This window comes from Lissotriton vulgaris, chromosome 9 (genome assembly GCF_964263255.1).
Source record: "Lissotriton vulgaris chromosome 9, aLisVul1.2, whole genome shotgun sequence".
Lineage (NCBI taxonomy): Eukaryota > Metazoa > Chordata > Amphibia > Caudata > Salamandridae > Lissotriton > Lissotriton vulgaris.
The window spans coordinates 971,383,860-971,401,191 of NC_141697.1; positions in this window are offsets into that span (position 1 = coordinate 971,383,860).

Here is a 17,332-nt window from a genome sequence, read left to right on the forward strand (position 1 = left end):
TGGGCCTTGCACAGGGTTTGTGGACCTCTTACTGGGTTTGCGAACTCCGAGAAGGTCCAACATGTGTCCACAAACCATTATGGATTTGGTAACCCAAACTTGCACAACCAATGCAATGCTCATGACTACACCCTTCATGAAAAAGATGCACTTAAATATGTTGTAAATCATCTTACAGATGAGTTACATATTATATTAACCTAATCAATTTGACAGAGACAACTATAAATGTAGTACCATTAATTGGTTTCACTATGTGTTGTTTAATAAAAAAAAAGATAGAGTGCAAGGGGGTGTGGCCTGATGAGCTAGCATGGCGGACACTAACTAAGGGTGCTCCGGGTAGTCAGGACTCATTATCCATCATCATCCTGCCCACGCTCTTGATTATAGACCTGGTGGCCCGGGCGCAGCAGCCACCCACCTCCCAGCAGTTCCTGAGCCAGCCACTGCCCCTAGAGAGGAGGCAGCTTCGGGGCGGCAGAAGATCTCTGGGGCCTGGAGAGGCCAATCTGCAATACTGGCGAGCCTGGTTGGTGTGTCTGGCAGGGCCGTGGAGGTCGTGGGCACCAGCGGGTGCCTAGAGAAGAGTCCTAGCCGTCAGCTTGATAAGCGGATGCCGAAAGGCAGCAGTAAGGAAATCATTGGGGCTGCAGTCACCTGTGGCCTTGTATCCAAGCAACATGCTACAGTACTAGGTGCCACACCTATCCATCCCAGGGGACAATGACTGATGGCCTCACCCGAATGTGGCAGAGGAGCCAAACGATCCATAGAAGGTAGGCCCACCCCAGCAGGACCGGGCATCCAAGCTGCTATTATTGTGAGGTGCGGTGGGGTTAGAAGTCACACTACTTCAGCAAGATCTCCAGAAGGCGGTGGACCGCAAAACGGAAGCAGAGACCAGGGTGTCGACAGTGGTGGATATAGTGGCATCTCTTCAACAGAAAGTCAATAAGCTGAAGGTTGTTACACAAAAGGTGGGCACGAGAGAAGACGATGCAGAAGGTCGCGTCCACTGCAATAACCTGGAGGGGTGCGAAGGGACCTCAATGGAGGTGTTCCTGTTGCAGTGCTTACAATCCATCATGCCTGAAGGTGCCATGTCCCCTTGCTTTGTCGCTGAGTGGGCGCACAGGGCTCTCGTGAAGAACCCCCCGCGCCCTGGGCACCAGGCCACGACCAGTAATGGCTAAATTACTGAATTATCTAGAAAGAGATGCCATCATTAAAGTTGCATGGGGACAAAAAGAGAAATTGACATATGAAACATATACCATTATGATATCAACGGGCTACACTATGATAGTTCAGCAACAGTGCCAGTCCTAGAGTCTGCAGAGGAGGTTGATATGGGGTGGACGTCCGCGTATCGCCCTTGCCAAACTGACGCTTCCCTGGTTTGACGGCGGTATCGCACTTCCGGATATCAAGCGGTACTACTGGGCATCCGAGCTGGGAGCGATTAATCATGCAATGTACTGCCCCGCGTTAAACCCTGCGTTTGAGATGGCTAAGAGGCAGCTGCTGGGTGGAGATTATAATAGGGCGCTTTACTCAAAATCTGTTGGAGGGAAACTCTCGGGACCCACTGAGATAGCAGTGCGAGTGTGGCAGTGTGCGAATGCGGCAATGGGGTGGACGGACCGGTTGACCCGGGTTACTCCGCTCTATGTGTCTGAAAGACTGGGCAGCTTGTGGAGGATGAAAGGCTTTGAGAAATGGGATATGATTGGTATTTGTAAGGTTGGTGATCTCTGGACCAAAGATAGGATTAAGACCTTCGCGGAGTTGAAGGTAGAATATGATCTTAGTGACAAGGAGTTCTTCCGCTATGTACAAATCCGCCACGCATTGAGTTCGGTTTTTCCTGCTGGTGTCATCCCCACTCGAAGATCAGGTGCTAGACGGATACATTCCAGACAGCACTATCTCACTGATATATAAGAAATTGATTAACGATCGTACAGACCTGCTGGTACACCTCAGAGAGGTTTGGACCAATGACGGTTTAATGCTGGATGATGAGGACTGGCAAGCTGCGATATCTTCCCCCAAGGAGGTTGCAATTCCAGCCCGCCTCCGACTGGTGCAACTTAAGATCCTGCACTGGATTTACGTGACTGGCCCTCGCCTGATTCGTATGGGTTATTCTGTGGATGGGTTGTGTAAGCGTGGATGCGGCTTAACTGGTACTTTCCTCCACATAATTTGGGAGTGTCCGGAGGTGGTAGTGTTTTGGAATCGAGTGCATGCAGTGATGGAGGAAGTCACGGGTGTTCCGCTGCTGCCCGAAGCCAGGCGTTGTTTGCTGAACATTTGGGAACCGACTGATTATGATGTGGCGCAGACTCGGTGGGCGACCCTTGGGAATATGATCGCCAAGAGAGATATAGCACAGTTGAGGGGGTCCCAGAGACCGCCCACTATCTCGGCATGGAAGGAGAATATGGATTGGTGTATGTTTTGGGAGAAAACGGTGTATGTGGCGCGCGGCAGACCGAGGAAGTGGGGTAAAATTTGGGGGCAGTGGAACTCGTAGAGGGGTGATGTTTGTACACCTCCCCTCACCGATATCCCGGATGTGACTCCTTCCCCCTAACCCGACAATCCTAGTGTTGTTTAATCCCAAGGTGTTAGTGACTCAGTTTCCCCCCTGCCCCCCCTTTTTCCTTTTTCTCTGCATTTATGAATGTATTAAATTGTAATGCGCCTTGTTCCCCCCCTTGAACACGTATCCAGCTTTATTGTCTTCTATTGCCTTGTTTGTGTATGTTTCCTTTTTATTGTTAATAAAAAGAGTTTAAAAAAAAAACAGTGCCAGTCCTTTGTGTCGGCAAAGCGGAGACTGCATGAATTAGATTGTCTAATACATGTTGTTATACTATGCACATATGAGGGTTATATATAAGTCTAGATCCCTGTTCTTCGACACAACTGAAGCGGTCTTTGCATGGACTGATGAAACGGTGTAGAGCGGGAATATCGATGGGAAAATATCGAGTTACTTTAATATCGCCACATAAATATCTACAAGAAGAAATATCGATGTCAAAAATATAGTTTGGCAAGAATATCGACAGACAGGTAAGTAATATTGATATATAACATAAGAAACACAGGGGGTCTATTAGCTAACTATTAAAGCTACACTATCAATACTGAGTCGACTAGATCTCAACGTGTGTAAATCACGAAGATAGTGAAAGAATGAAAAAATAAATAAAGAGGAGTGGACTCAAACTGCAAAGAAGATCGATACATTATAGAATATTCATAAAAGGCTGACCAGTCCAAAACCGGTGATATAGGGTTTCCATCAAAAGAGACTTAATGATCAGTCATATCATCTGGCCAAACCCTGGTGTGTGGAAGGCTAGTCCCCTGATCATAGAGACTGAACCGCACAGTGTTGATATCTTAGGATTTGGTCCACCAACATTAATGAAACATCCGTAATGACTGATCTTTGATGGTTTGAAAAAAGGTGCAACAAAACAGAAAATGTGACTTAAAATAGGATGGAATGCCCTCCTTTGTACAACTTTATTCTATGGACGTGACATGCCTCCTAATTAAAAACAGAACAGTGCAAGAAGACAGTAACAAATATCTGCCTGTAAATGGGCCAACATGTTTCTGCCTAATGGGTATCCAATCCCTCGGCATTCATCAGGGCCTCTGCTCTTATACTAGTTGCACTCTTACTAGTGAAAAAAGGTTCACCACCTTCACCATAAAACCAAAAATGTTAATAAACTTAAATGGAATGGTTCAATACGGTACAACCTGTAATAACCATGTATTGTCACCCTCCGACTCACTTACGCTATAGTGAATCCTGTGAAGGAAAACACGACAAAATTAACAATATATTTAATTGTATCAATTCTCAATACAATGTGTCCACCGAAATCCACCAACAATGTGTGTAAGAGTAATATATTCAATGCTCACCCTGACTGATGGGTGAAGCTACCTCACCTCACCTGGACTCTGCTCATGTATAGGAGGCCCCGCACTGGTATAGGGAAGAAAAGAGGAATCTTGCATAATAAAACTAAGAGTTATTAGCCTATCACTATGCATCAGACTCATTTCTATATGTATTGCCCTATTTCCCAGACTCTAATACTGAAGTGAGTCAATTTTAGACCCAGTGGACCAAGCACCGTAGTACCCCAAAAATTATGACTCTGACATCAACTGGTATGTATCCCAGAAATACTCTTATTCAAAGATGATGTTATGCTATTTATCAAACCACCCATATAGTATAATGGCAGTCAGTATTCTCATGCTCACTCACCTATCCGTCGGTGCCTCAAGCTGTCATCTGAAGCTTGGGGGAGGCACCGACCTAACTGTGAACTCAGTATAAATAGGCTATAGAGGTTGATTTGTGTAGTAACCCTCCGCCTAACTAGTATGCTGCTTCTATAACCCCAATTTTATTGTGAGTTGTCTTGTGCTTTGTTGAGCATTCCCGTGATGTGCGGGACAATACATTCTTTGATGTTAGATTATAAGCAAAGTTTGTATTATTGTGTATTTTATCTTTTGCCTGGCACACTACTTCACGTTCGAAATAACACGTGAACATGCGTAAAAACTACCAGACTGCGTCATCGCGGCCATCTAAGTAGTTTGTACATGATCGTCCTCCGATCTAAATGACGCGTGAACACGCGTAAAAACTACCAGACTGCATCATCGCGGCCATCCTAGTAGTTTATGCACAATCGGCCTCCGAGGTGTGGGCTCAAATACTAGTTTAACGTTGCCTGTGTGGGAGAAAGACACCCCTGTGTGTTTCATTTCGTACTAACTGGCCCTCAGCAATATCGGATTAACATTGAATGAAGGAGTGGAGTTAAATGTAAATATACTCCTATGTATAGCGAGATATCGCAAGATCTCGCGAGGTCCCGAACTACAAAACTACTGAGTGACATCACTCAGGGCATGTTTGTAGTTCTAAATACCGCGAATCTCACGCAGTAGTGGTCAAGTCTGTAGCCACACATGGGGGCTAATGATTATCAGGCTTGCCAGACTGGTACAGCCAAACTGTGCTGTGCAACATAACAAAACCCTCCATCCCTGTGCAAAAAAATATTTCAAAATAGTAAATACAGTATACACAGTTTAAGAGATGGTATAGTATATACAGATGGCCAGTATTGCCTTGAGTATTCATATGAGCGACAGCAGAGTGGCTTTAAGAGCTGAATTTATGTCATGCTATCAACCCTCATGTGTTGTGTACAAAGTTACTAAAGAACCTTTCAGTGTGATTAACTCGGTGCATGTAAATGTGACCACCACTATGTAGGGACAACCTGGGTGAACAATTGAGGGATAGACACTACCCCAAGCCGCTCATTAAAAAATCAAGAAAAAGAGCTCTTGATAATAACAGAGAGGCTCTCCTCGAAGCCCCAATTGTCAAACCACCATTGGAAAGACTCACTTTTGTGAGCACCTTTAATACCAGAAGCAACGTTATCCAAAAGATTGTGAAAAGACACTGGCACAGGGATGGAGGGTTTTGTTATGTTGCACAGCACAGTTTGGCTGTACCAGTCTGGCAAGCCTGATAATCATTAACCCCCATGTGTGGCTACAGACTTGACCACTACTGCGTGAGATTTGCGGTATTTAGAACTACAAACATGCCCTGAGTGATGTCACTCAGTAGTTTTGTAGTTCGGGACCTCACGAGATCTCGCGATATCTCGCTATACATAGGAGTATATTTACATTTAACTCCACACACCAGGGTTTGGCCAGATGATATGACTGATCATTAAGTCTCTTTTGATGGAAACCCTATATCACCGGTTTTGGACTGGTCAGCCACTTATGAATATTCTATAATGTATCGATCTTCTTTGCAGTTTGAGTCCACTCCTCTTTATTTATTTTTTCATTCTTTCACTATCTTCGTGAGTTACACACGTTGAGATCTAGTCGACTCAGTATTGATAGTGTAACTTTAATAGTTAGCTAATAGACCCCCTGTGTTTCTTATGTTATACATTGAGTTGGAGCTGGGGATAAAACCAGGTGTGGGTCTTTAAACTCTATATCCCTTGGACCCTCTTTTGAAACTTCTGTTGCATTTACCAGTATCGAGCAGCTGTTTTGGCTGCGGGTCCGTGCTGTACTACCATACTATTGATGGTTTAGAGACGGTTACTAGATCATAGGACTGCTAAATGACACAGAGTGGGTTGACCACGGATTTCGGTGTTGACTAGGTTCTGGTGTCCCTGATATTTCTCTGACATAACTCTTTACAAATAATCATGGCAGAAATCAGTGGCCTCGCGTACGATGATGCCACATACAAATCTATTTTGAACAGTATGCCGAGTGTCCTAGATACACCTTCTACAGTCAACACGAGCATAGGAGATGATTGGGCCAAAGTTCTAGTTTTAAAAAAATCACATGCCCGGACTTTGGTCCATGGTATAGCCATGGCAGAATATTTGAGAGCTAGCTGTGCTCCACCGGGGCTAGTGGTCTCTATTGCCCCCGACTTTTCCTACAAGATAAGGATTTTCTAAAGGACTGGTCGCTAATAGCATGGAGATGCACTAGAGACTGGCTAATATTGATCATTAGCACAGCAAAAAGAATAGCTGACACCATTCTTGTAGAAATACAGGTTCTAGAAGCAGCTATAAGAACAATGATAACCCCAATCTTGTTAAAAAAACAGCAGGATGAATCGAACAAATCTTCGGGTGAGTTCCATGAGATTATCCTGCAAACTAAACTGGACAAATTCAAGAAAGACCTAGGTAAATGGAAGCATGAACGTGTGTATCCCTACACAAGTGACACTTATACACCTCCTGTGTTCAGGAACAACGGCAGACGTTTTGGTTCAAATTACTCAAGTTCAGGGTCCGACAGTAGTGATCCAGACAACACCTATAGGAGTACACCAAGTTTCCCACAACGTGGGAGGGGCAGGGGGAGCAGACCCTACTCATATGGCAACCAACAATACCAGCAGTGGTGGCCACCCAATCCTTGGGGCTTCCCCCCTAATCAACACCCCTATCCCGGAGTACCACCACCGCCTCCAAATTTTCAAGGGTTTCCAAATGCCTATAACTCGCAACATTTTTTAGGGTTTGGACCTCGCCGACCCAGAGGAAAAAGGCGAGCGGCACAGAATACGGGGGTACAATGAGAAGACCAGACAGGCCCACACACGAGGACACGGAGTCAGACTGCCAAGAACCAGAAAGCAGGCCCATCAGGGAACAATCCCTCGTAGTGAACTTATCCTCTAAGACACTAACCATACTTGAGGAAGAAGTATTGAATAAAGGTCTGGGTTTCGTCATGACGAATCATGGGGACCCATTCACTTTTCAATGCGAACTTAGACAGTTTTTTAGAAAACTGAGACTTCATTATCTCTTTAAAGACAAGAACAACGAGGAAAGCCCGATGACAGTTACCAATACTGGACTGAAAAATAAATCTAGATTTCAACCACCTCTACATACCGTTCCACCTCAGGTTCTGGCGTTCGAACAAGCTGTAGCTGATGACATTTCTGGACTATGGGATAAAAAAATCAGGTCATACAATAACCTGACCAGATTAGAACATATGACACTGAAAACACTGTCTGAAGACCAGTCAATAACCATAAAGCCCGCAGACAAGGGCGGCTCTATAGTTATTTTGAACACTACGGACTATCAGAATGAGTTTTATAGACAACTTAATAATAGACAAGCGTATTCCCTTCTGTCCGCAGATCCCACGGAGGACATTACTAAGCAGATACAGCATCTGGTTGAAGAGGCACTCTCTGAGGGTTGGATCACTCAGAATGAGGCAACATATTTGGTCTCCAAACATCCAATAACACCTTACTTTTACCTACTGCCAAAGGTACACAAGCCACAGAGGCCACCGCCCGGTAGGCCCATTATATCTGGCATAGGGTCGGTATTGGAGCCGCTATCAACCTCCGTTGACCACTTCCTGCGGCCAATTGTACAACAGATGCCTACATACTTGCAGGATACCAAAGATGTGCTGAGAGTCTTACCACAAATAGACTTTGACAGCGAAAGAGACCTGCTGGTCTCTTTAGACGTAGAATCTCTGTACACTTCTATCCCTCAGGATGAGACTCTAGAAATTGTAACATCCATCCTGAGGGATAGTATAGGGGACACTATTACACCAGTACCCTTCATTATGGCCTTAGCGACTCTGGCCATGAAAAGTAATTTTTTCAAACACGAAGACAAGCTGTTTCTCCAGATCTCTGGAACAAGTATGGGCAGCGTTTTTGCGCCGAGTCTGGCGAACCTTTACGTACACCAGTTCGAACAACAACACGTGTTAACCCCCACTCACCTCTATCAGGTGGTGGAAACGTTATATTGATGACGTCTTGGTGGTGTGGAGGAGTACGCTGGACTCAGCCAACAAATTCCACCAATGGCTAAATAGCAAAAACCAGTTCCTGAAATTTACTATGGAAGCCAACAGAGACAGAATAGCCTTCCTGGATTTGTCAATCTATGCCACTCCTGCAGGCTTGCAGAGTGAACTCTACAGGAAACCAATGGTGCGAAACTCACTTCTCCTGTATGAGAGCTACCACCCAAAGTCCCTGCGCCAAAATTTACTGTATGGTCAATTCCTACGTGTTCGTAGAAATTGCTCTAACAGAGAGGACTTTGAGGTACATGCTGACAACCTGGGTGAACAATTGAGGGATAGACACTACCCCAAGCCGCTCATTAAAAAATCAAGAAAAAGAGCTCTTAATAATAACAGAGAGGCTCTCCTCGAAGCCCCAATTGTCAAACCACCATTGGAAAGACTCACTTTTGTGAGCACCTTTAATACCAGAAGCAACGTTATCCAAAAGATTGTGAAAAGACACTGGCGCCTTTTGAACCACGGGAAAGAGAAAATTGCACAACCTCTGTTTTCATTCAAAAGGGCGACTAGCATTCGGGATCGCTTGGTTTACACACGCCCAAGGGAGACTCCTAAAAAATTAGGTGAAACACTTTGGGACCTCCCTCCGGTGGTCGGGCACCACCCATGTGGCACGTGCTCGGTATGCCCACAGACCAGACATACAAAGGAGATTGACATAGGGACTAATAGACCTTGGCTGCAGAATAATTTCAGTAACTGCAATAGTACCAACTTGATTTACATGCTGATTTGCCCTTGTTCCACACGGTATGTAGGAATGACCACTCGGCGTGTTCGGACAAGAATACTGGAACACAAGAGCTCATTCCGCTGTAAGAAAAGCCACACTAGGCTTACCAGACACTTTTTGGAACAGGCACACCACGAAACGGATTTTCAATGGACAGTGTTAGAAAAGCCGCACATACCCAGCCATATAAGTGATGTGCCCCGATACCTATTCAGAAAAGAACAGCAATAGATTTATAAGCTTCAGTCAGATAAAAGGGGATTAAATGACGAGATTCCGTGGACCCTGCTATAACAACTTTTCCTCATAGTACAAAAGCGATTAACAGACAGCACTACCAGAATAGATCAATGTAAATATTGAGACTGGATGGACAACGAAAGATGTTTCTATCGCAGCACAGGAGTGTTTCTGTCCCTACATAGTGGTGGTCACATTTACATGCACCGAGTTAATCACACTGAAAGGTTCTTTAGTAACTTTGTACACAACACATGAGGGTTGATAGCATGACATAAATTCAGCTCTTAAAGCCACTCTGCTGTCGCTCATATGAATACTCAAGGCAATACTGGCCATCTGTATATACTATACCATCTCTTAAACTGTGTATACTGTATTTACTATTTTGAAATATTTTTTTGCACAGGGATGGAGGGTTTTGTTATGTTGCACAGCACAGTTTGGCTGTACCAGTCTGGCAAGCCTGATAATCATTAGCCCCCATGTGTGGCTACAGACTTGACCACTACTGCGTGAGATTCGCGGTATTTAGAACTACAAACATGCCCTGAGTGATGTCACTCAGTAGTTTTGTAGTTCGGGACCTCGCGAGATCTTGCAATATCTCGCTATACATAGGAGTATATTTACATTTAACTCCACTCCTTAATTCAATGTTAATCCGATATTGCTGAGGGCCAGTTAGTACAAAATGAAACACACACGGGTGTCTTTCTCCCACACAGGCAACGTTAAACTAGTATTTGAGCCCACACCTCGGAGGCCGATTGTGCATAAACTACTAAGATGGCCGCGATGATGCAGTCTGGTAGTTTTTACGCGTGTTCACGCGTCATTTCGATCGGAGGACGATCATGTAAAAACTACTTAGATGGCCACGATGACGCAGTCTGGTAGTTTTTACGCGTGTTCACGCGTTATTTCGAACGCTATTTCGAACGTGAAGTAGTGCGCGAGGCAAAAGATAAAATACACAATAATACAAACTTTGCTTATAATCTAACATCAAAGAATGTATTGTCCCGCACATCATGGGAATGCTCAACAAAGCACAAGACAACTCACAATAAAATTGGGGTTATAGAAGCAGCATACTAGTTAGGCGGAGGGTTACTACACAAATCAACCTCTATAGCCTATTTATACTGAGTTCACACTTAGGTCGGAGCCTCCCCCAAGCTTCAGATGACAGCTTGAGGCACCGACGGATAGGTGAGTGAGCATGAGAATACTGACTGCCATTATACTATATGGGTGGTTTGATAAATAGCATAACATCATGTAGAAACGAGGTCCAAACGTTGGTTAAGTAGTAACAGCTTTATTACCAGAAATGACAACTTAACATCCACAGGGAGCGAAGAGCAGTAGTCACCAGTGAGAGTCACAGCAAAGTGAATCCCACACACCCAGAATTCTAGAAGGCAGAATACATTCTGAGAATGACATCAAATAGGAATACAACACACCTCCCACCGAAAAACAAAAAAAAAAAAAAAAAACGATGGACCCTACGGGGAAAGAAGGGGGGAAAAAAAAAAAGAAAAGGGAAGGAGAAAGGAAAACAAAAATTAAGAGCAAATATAATCCTTAAGCTTAACGGGAACATGTTTTACACGAGAACTACTGCGTAAGCTGACAGGCGAAGAAGAGCACGCCTGAGCAATAACATTTTGAGAAACAACGTCTTGAGGTAAAGTGTCTTGAGGAACAACATGGTGAGCATTGGACGGAACAACCTGAAAAGGAATATTGTTAGAACAAATTCGAGGCAGGGGTACTTGAGAAGAATGCAGATGATCAAAAACCTCATGGGACCCATGAAAACCAGAATCAGAGGCAATGGGATCGGAATGGACAAGCTTCTCATCTATGACATTTGATCTGCAAGCTGAAATACGCCTGAAGTTCCAGATCTTACCACCCTCAACTCTGACAGCTTTGCTGAAGACTTCAATGACTTTGACAGGCGAAGACCACCTAGAAATGCCTTTGGGAATGATACCTCCAAATTTCACCCTGACCAAATCACCAACAGAAATTTTGGGCGAGACAAATTTCGGGGAATTCTTGACCATTCTGTCTTGGTATTTACTAATGCGGTCTCTAACACTATTCATGTCCAGCTCTAAATACCCAGAATCTTTCGTCTTCAACCACCAAGGAAAGATCTTGGTACCGGGTTTCCTGCAACGTAACATTTCAAAGGGAGACAAACCAGTAACAGAATTGGGGGACATACGATAGGTGAACAAAGTGGCCTGCAGAGCTTTTTTCCACTTCAATCCACTCCGAAGAGCCAACTGGCAAGACTCCTTAATCACTCTGTTAAAACGTTCCACTTGGCCATTGGATTGTGGAGAATAGTTAGAAACCCTTTTGTGGAGAATACCATAAGTTCCTAGAAAGGCAGAAAAAACTTCGCTCAAAAATTGAGGACCATTGTCAGAGACAATCTCTTCTGGTAAGCCCTCTCTGCAAAAAACTTCATTTAAAAATTCAACTACAACCTCAGAATTAACTTTCTCAACTATTTTTAGTTCTGGCCACTTGGAGAAGTAGTCTACGAGAACTACGGCAAACATGTCTTTTCCAGACTGATAACTGAAAGGACCGATGATGTCAATCCCTAACTTCCTCCAAGGTCCACACACAAATTCTATAGGGGAAAACCCTGAAGAAATAGGTTTGACAGATTTGTCACTCAAGGAACAAGGGGAACAATTCCTTACCCACCTGTCAATCATGGCATCCATACTAGGCCACCAATAGTACTCTCTGATTCTCCTCTTAGTGGTGGACATTCCCATGTGACCTTCATGAGCTAGCATGCAAATGGATTCGCGGACGTTGAGGGGAGGAACAATTTTGTCATCTCTATAAACCATGTCATCAATTACTGACAATTCATCTTTAACTTTGAAGAAAGATGCTAAATCACCGTCCAACTTCCTCTCCTCAGGCCAACCAGTGCTCAGGAAGGTTTTGACCTTGGCAAGAACAACATCATGACTCATAGCATCAGACCAAACACTTTCAGTGATAAAATTTCCTACATCCTTGCCACCAATTAGGTTAACATCACTTAGAGAGAAAGCGACATCACAATCATCAGGAGAAGAATTGGAAGTATCGCTAACGGGAAAGCGTGACATACAGTCAGCATGTACATTCAACCGTCCAGGGACATAAACAACCTCGCACCGGTACTCTTGCAACTTAGCAGCAAGGCGAGCCAAGCGAGCGGTGAGAGTTCGACCGCCACCAGCAGATAACATGTTAACAAGCGGCTTATGGTCGGTCCTCAGGATAAATTTCGTGCCCCAGATAAATTGTCGAAAATGCTGAGTAGCCCAAGTGCAAGCAAGAAGCTCCTTCTCTATAGTAGAGTAATTAAACTCAGCATCCCGTAAAGTCCTGGAAGCATAGGACACAACATATTCGCCAAAACGGTCCTTTTGCATAAGTACGGCACCAAGCCCTACATTACTGGCATCTACACAAACAATGCAGTTTTTGTGGACAGAGAAAGGTTTGAGAAAGGGAGCATTAACAATTTTGCTTTTTAAGGAATCAAAAGAGGTTTGTTGCTCTGTACCCCAAACAAACTTAGCCTGTTTTTTGAGTAAAGATCGCAAAGGGTGTACAATAGTGGAATAATCTTTAACAAATTTCCCATAGAACTCGGTGAGTCCTAAGAAAGACAAAAGTTGTTCCTTTGAGGAAGGAATGGGAGCATCTGTAATACTTTTTACGTGATTAAGTTTAGGTTTTATGCCATCCTTTGAGATCTCATGTCCCAAATATTCAACTTTAGATTGCCTAAATTTACATTTATTAAACTTTAAAGTAAGACCCTTTTTTTGCACATGAGACAACACACAATGTAAATTCTGATCATGTTCCATGACATCAGCTCCAAAAATCAAAATGTCATCTTGGAACGCGATGGCTCCTTTGCAGTCAAGAAGAACTTCTTTCATCAGGCGTTGGAACACAGAAGCAGCACTAGCAAGTCCAAAAGGCATACGCAAATATTGGAACATGCCTTCAGGAGTCACAAAAGCTGTAAGCTTTTTGGAATCTTCGTGCAACTCGACCTGATGATAGGCGCTAGCCAAATCAATGGTTGAAAAAACTGTGGCACCTGTGAGAGAGGAAATTAGTTCATGGATATTCGGGAGGGGATGTTTATCTACCCAAATCTCCTTATTTAAACTGCGGAGATCCACACACAGACGGAGTTCCCCAGAGCTTTTGAGCGATAAAACAATGGGAGAAACCCAAGGGGATGATTCGATGGGCTCAATGATTTGTTTAGAGACAAGATCGCTCAAAATGTCCTTTAGTTTCTCACGATAGGCCAATGGGACATTCCTGACCCTGTGTTTAACTGGAATGGCATTATCATTCAGGATGATCTTGTGTTGAAAGTCAACAAATTTACCTAAAGTATCTCTGAAAACATCAGGGAACATTTTCTTAGTGTATTCTACAAATAGGGAATTGTCTTCCACATCACCAATACTCAACACATAAGGTTCGCCTAAATAAACGGGGGGATTGGCATTGGGGTCAAGTTTAATGCCAAGTAAACGTTGATGTGGCCAACTTAAGATGGCGACACCTTTGGTGGCAACATAAACTTTCCCTCTTGCGAATCTATCGGCAACCTGAATATCAGCCCAAAAGAAACCCTCCATGTTTATTTTAGTTCCAGTGTAACCACCTGGAGAAATGTCAGAGGTCAGAAGTTCTCTGTCACCCTAGAGATTTTTAAAAAGATTCAAACCAATGATGGAATACCATGAACATGAATCCATCATTAAGAGAATGGGCTGATTATCTACTAAAATGGTATAAGAGGGAAACTCTTTCTGTTCACAATCATCCACAGATAGAATACAGTTGAAACTTTGTAAAACTTCCTCCTCTTCCTGTGAAATGTAATTGACCCTTTGAGAAGAACGACAAACATTGGCAAAATGTCCTTTCCTTTTACATTTAACACACACTCTATCCCAAGCTGGACACCCTCTATAATTACCCAAATGACTAGAACTACCACATCTATAACAATAAACATTTCTCCTGTAGGGAGGCTTGTTTTCAATAACGTTCTTATTTTCAGGAGTTTTCTTTTCATAGTCCTTTCTGGGAGGTAACCTATTGAAATTAGAAGATGTGTTTTGGGTTTTTACTAAAGAGACTTCAGTTTCAGGAACTTGAGGTTTAGAAACTTGGCCTCTGATTTCCGAGACAAACAATTCGGATTGCTCAATGCCTTTAGCGATATTGATGACAGAGCTCAACGAAGATTCTGTGCCTAGCCAAAGTCTCTCCTGAATTTTCTTGCTTTTAGTGCGCATCATTATTTGATCTCTAAGAACCTGTTCATAAGAGATTGTTTCAAAAGCACAAGAACAAGCTAGGGAACGTAGAGCAGAAACATAATCCTCAATGGATTCATCCTGTTTTTGAACACGTGAGTAAAATTTGAAACGTTCCATGACAGTATTTATTTTTCTTCCAAAACGGATTTTCATTTGAGCACAAGCCTTCTCGAACACATCCATATCCCCTGCATCATCAATTGCAGGAAGATTGTCAAACTCTTTAATGCCAGCTCCACCAAGACAGTGTCTGAGAAGGGCTAATTTGCGTTTAGCAGAACAACCATCCTTCTCAAGAACATCAACGTAGGCTAGGAACATAGGGTGCCATAAATCCCATTCAATATTGGGATCACCAGCAGTTTGTAGAAAATGAGGTGGAGCAGAAATATTGGACATGTTTGTCAAATAATTTTTTTTTTTTTTTTGACAAAAATCAGAAAAATAAAAAAATAAATAAAAGTAAAGATTCCAGTACCTTGTGGTTAGCGGACACTTAGACAGCAAATCCGGTGAAAAAACGAGTAAAAATGACGAAGTTATGAATAAAAGAAAAGCAGCTTCGTGAAGGTTGTTTTTGGATCCCCAACCAAGATGGCGGCACGTTGTGACGTCAGACGTCACGAAGTTGAGAGGTTGATACCCAGAATGCAGTGGGTTTCCGGGATCGGAGAGAAGACAGAAGATCCTCGGCGTTGCCAGGCACAATGGAAGTTCTTGAGTGTTGCCTGGATGCAGCGTGTGCAGACAAGGCGGGTGCAGGAGGCGGATGCAGGAATTCCACGCGTTCAAAGGATGCGTTCAACGGACAGTAAGGCTTAGTCTGTTGAAAATCATTAAAGTCAAGAAAAAGGTGAAAGAAACTCACGGTTAGCTCTTCTGAAATGGCAATTTCATGGAGAAAAAGGTAGAACGTCGGTAGAACTGATAGGAAAGTAGCCTCAGTAATTTTGAATAGGCAAGAGAAGTGAACGTTGTCATCTAGGAGATCCTTCCAAAAGTAGGAGTAGCTGTAGTTCCCAGTCGTCGCCAGAAATTATGTAGAAACGAGGTCCAAACGTTGGTTAAGTAGTAACAGCTTTATTACCAGAAATGACAACTTAACATCCACAGGGAGCGAAGAGCAGTAGTCACCAGTGAGAGTCACAGCAAAGTGAATCCCACACACCCAGAATTCTAGAAGGCAGAATACATTCTGAGAATGACATCAAATAGGAATACAACACATCATCTTTGAATAAGAGTATTTCTGGGATACATACCAGTTGATGTCAGAGTCATAATTTTTGGGGTACTACGGTGCTTGGTCCACTGGGTCTAAAATTGACTCACTTCAGTATTAGAGTCTGGGAAATAGTGCAATACATATAGAAATGAGTCTGATGCATAGTGATAGGCTAATAACTCTTAGTTTTATTATGCGACATTCCTCTTTTCTTCCCTATACCAGTGCAGGGCCTCCTATACCTGAGCAGAGTCCAGGTGAGGTGAGGTAGCTTCACCCATCAGTCAGGGTGAGCATTGAATATATTACTCTTACACACATTGTTGGTGGATTTGGGTGGACACATTGTATTGAGAATTGATACAATTAAATATATTGTTAATTTTGTCGTGTTTCCCTTCACAGGATTCACTATAGCGTAAGTGAGTCGGAGGGTGACAATACATGGTTATTACAGGTTGTACCGTATTGAACCATTCCATTTAAGTTTATTAACATTTTTGGTTTTATGGTGAAGGTGGTGAACCTTTTTTCACTAGTAAGAGTGCAACTAGTATAAGAGCAGAGGCCCTGATGAATGCCGAGGGATTGGATACCCATTAGGCAGAAACATGTTGGCCCATTTACAGGCAGATATTTGTTACTGTCTTCTTGCACTGTTCTGTTTTTAATTAGGAGGCATGTCACGTCCATAGAATAAAGTTGTACAAAGGAGGGCATTCCATCCTATTTTAAGTCACATTTTCTGTTTTGTTGCACCTTTTTTCAAACCATCAAAGATCAGTCATTACGGATGTTTCATTAATGTTGGTGGACCAAATCCTAAGATATCAACACTGTGCGGTTCAGTCCCTATGATCAGGGGACTAGCCTTCCACACACCAGGGTTTGGCCAGATGATATGACTGATCATTAAGTCTCTTTTGATGGAAACCCTATATCACCGGTTTTGGACTGGTCAGCCACTTATGAATATTCTATAATGTATCGATCTTCTTTGCAGTTTGAGTCCACTCCTCTTTATTTATTTTTTCATTCTTTCACTATCTTCATGATTTACACACGTTGAGATCTAGTCGACTCAGTATTGATAGTGTAGCTTTAATAGTTAGCTAATAGACCCCCTGTGTTTCTTATGTTATACATTGAGTTGGAGTTGGGGATAAAACCAGGTGTGGGTCTTTAAACTCTATATCCCTTGGACCCTCTTTTGAAACTTCTGTTGCATTTACAAGTAATATTGAT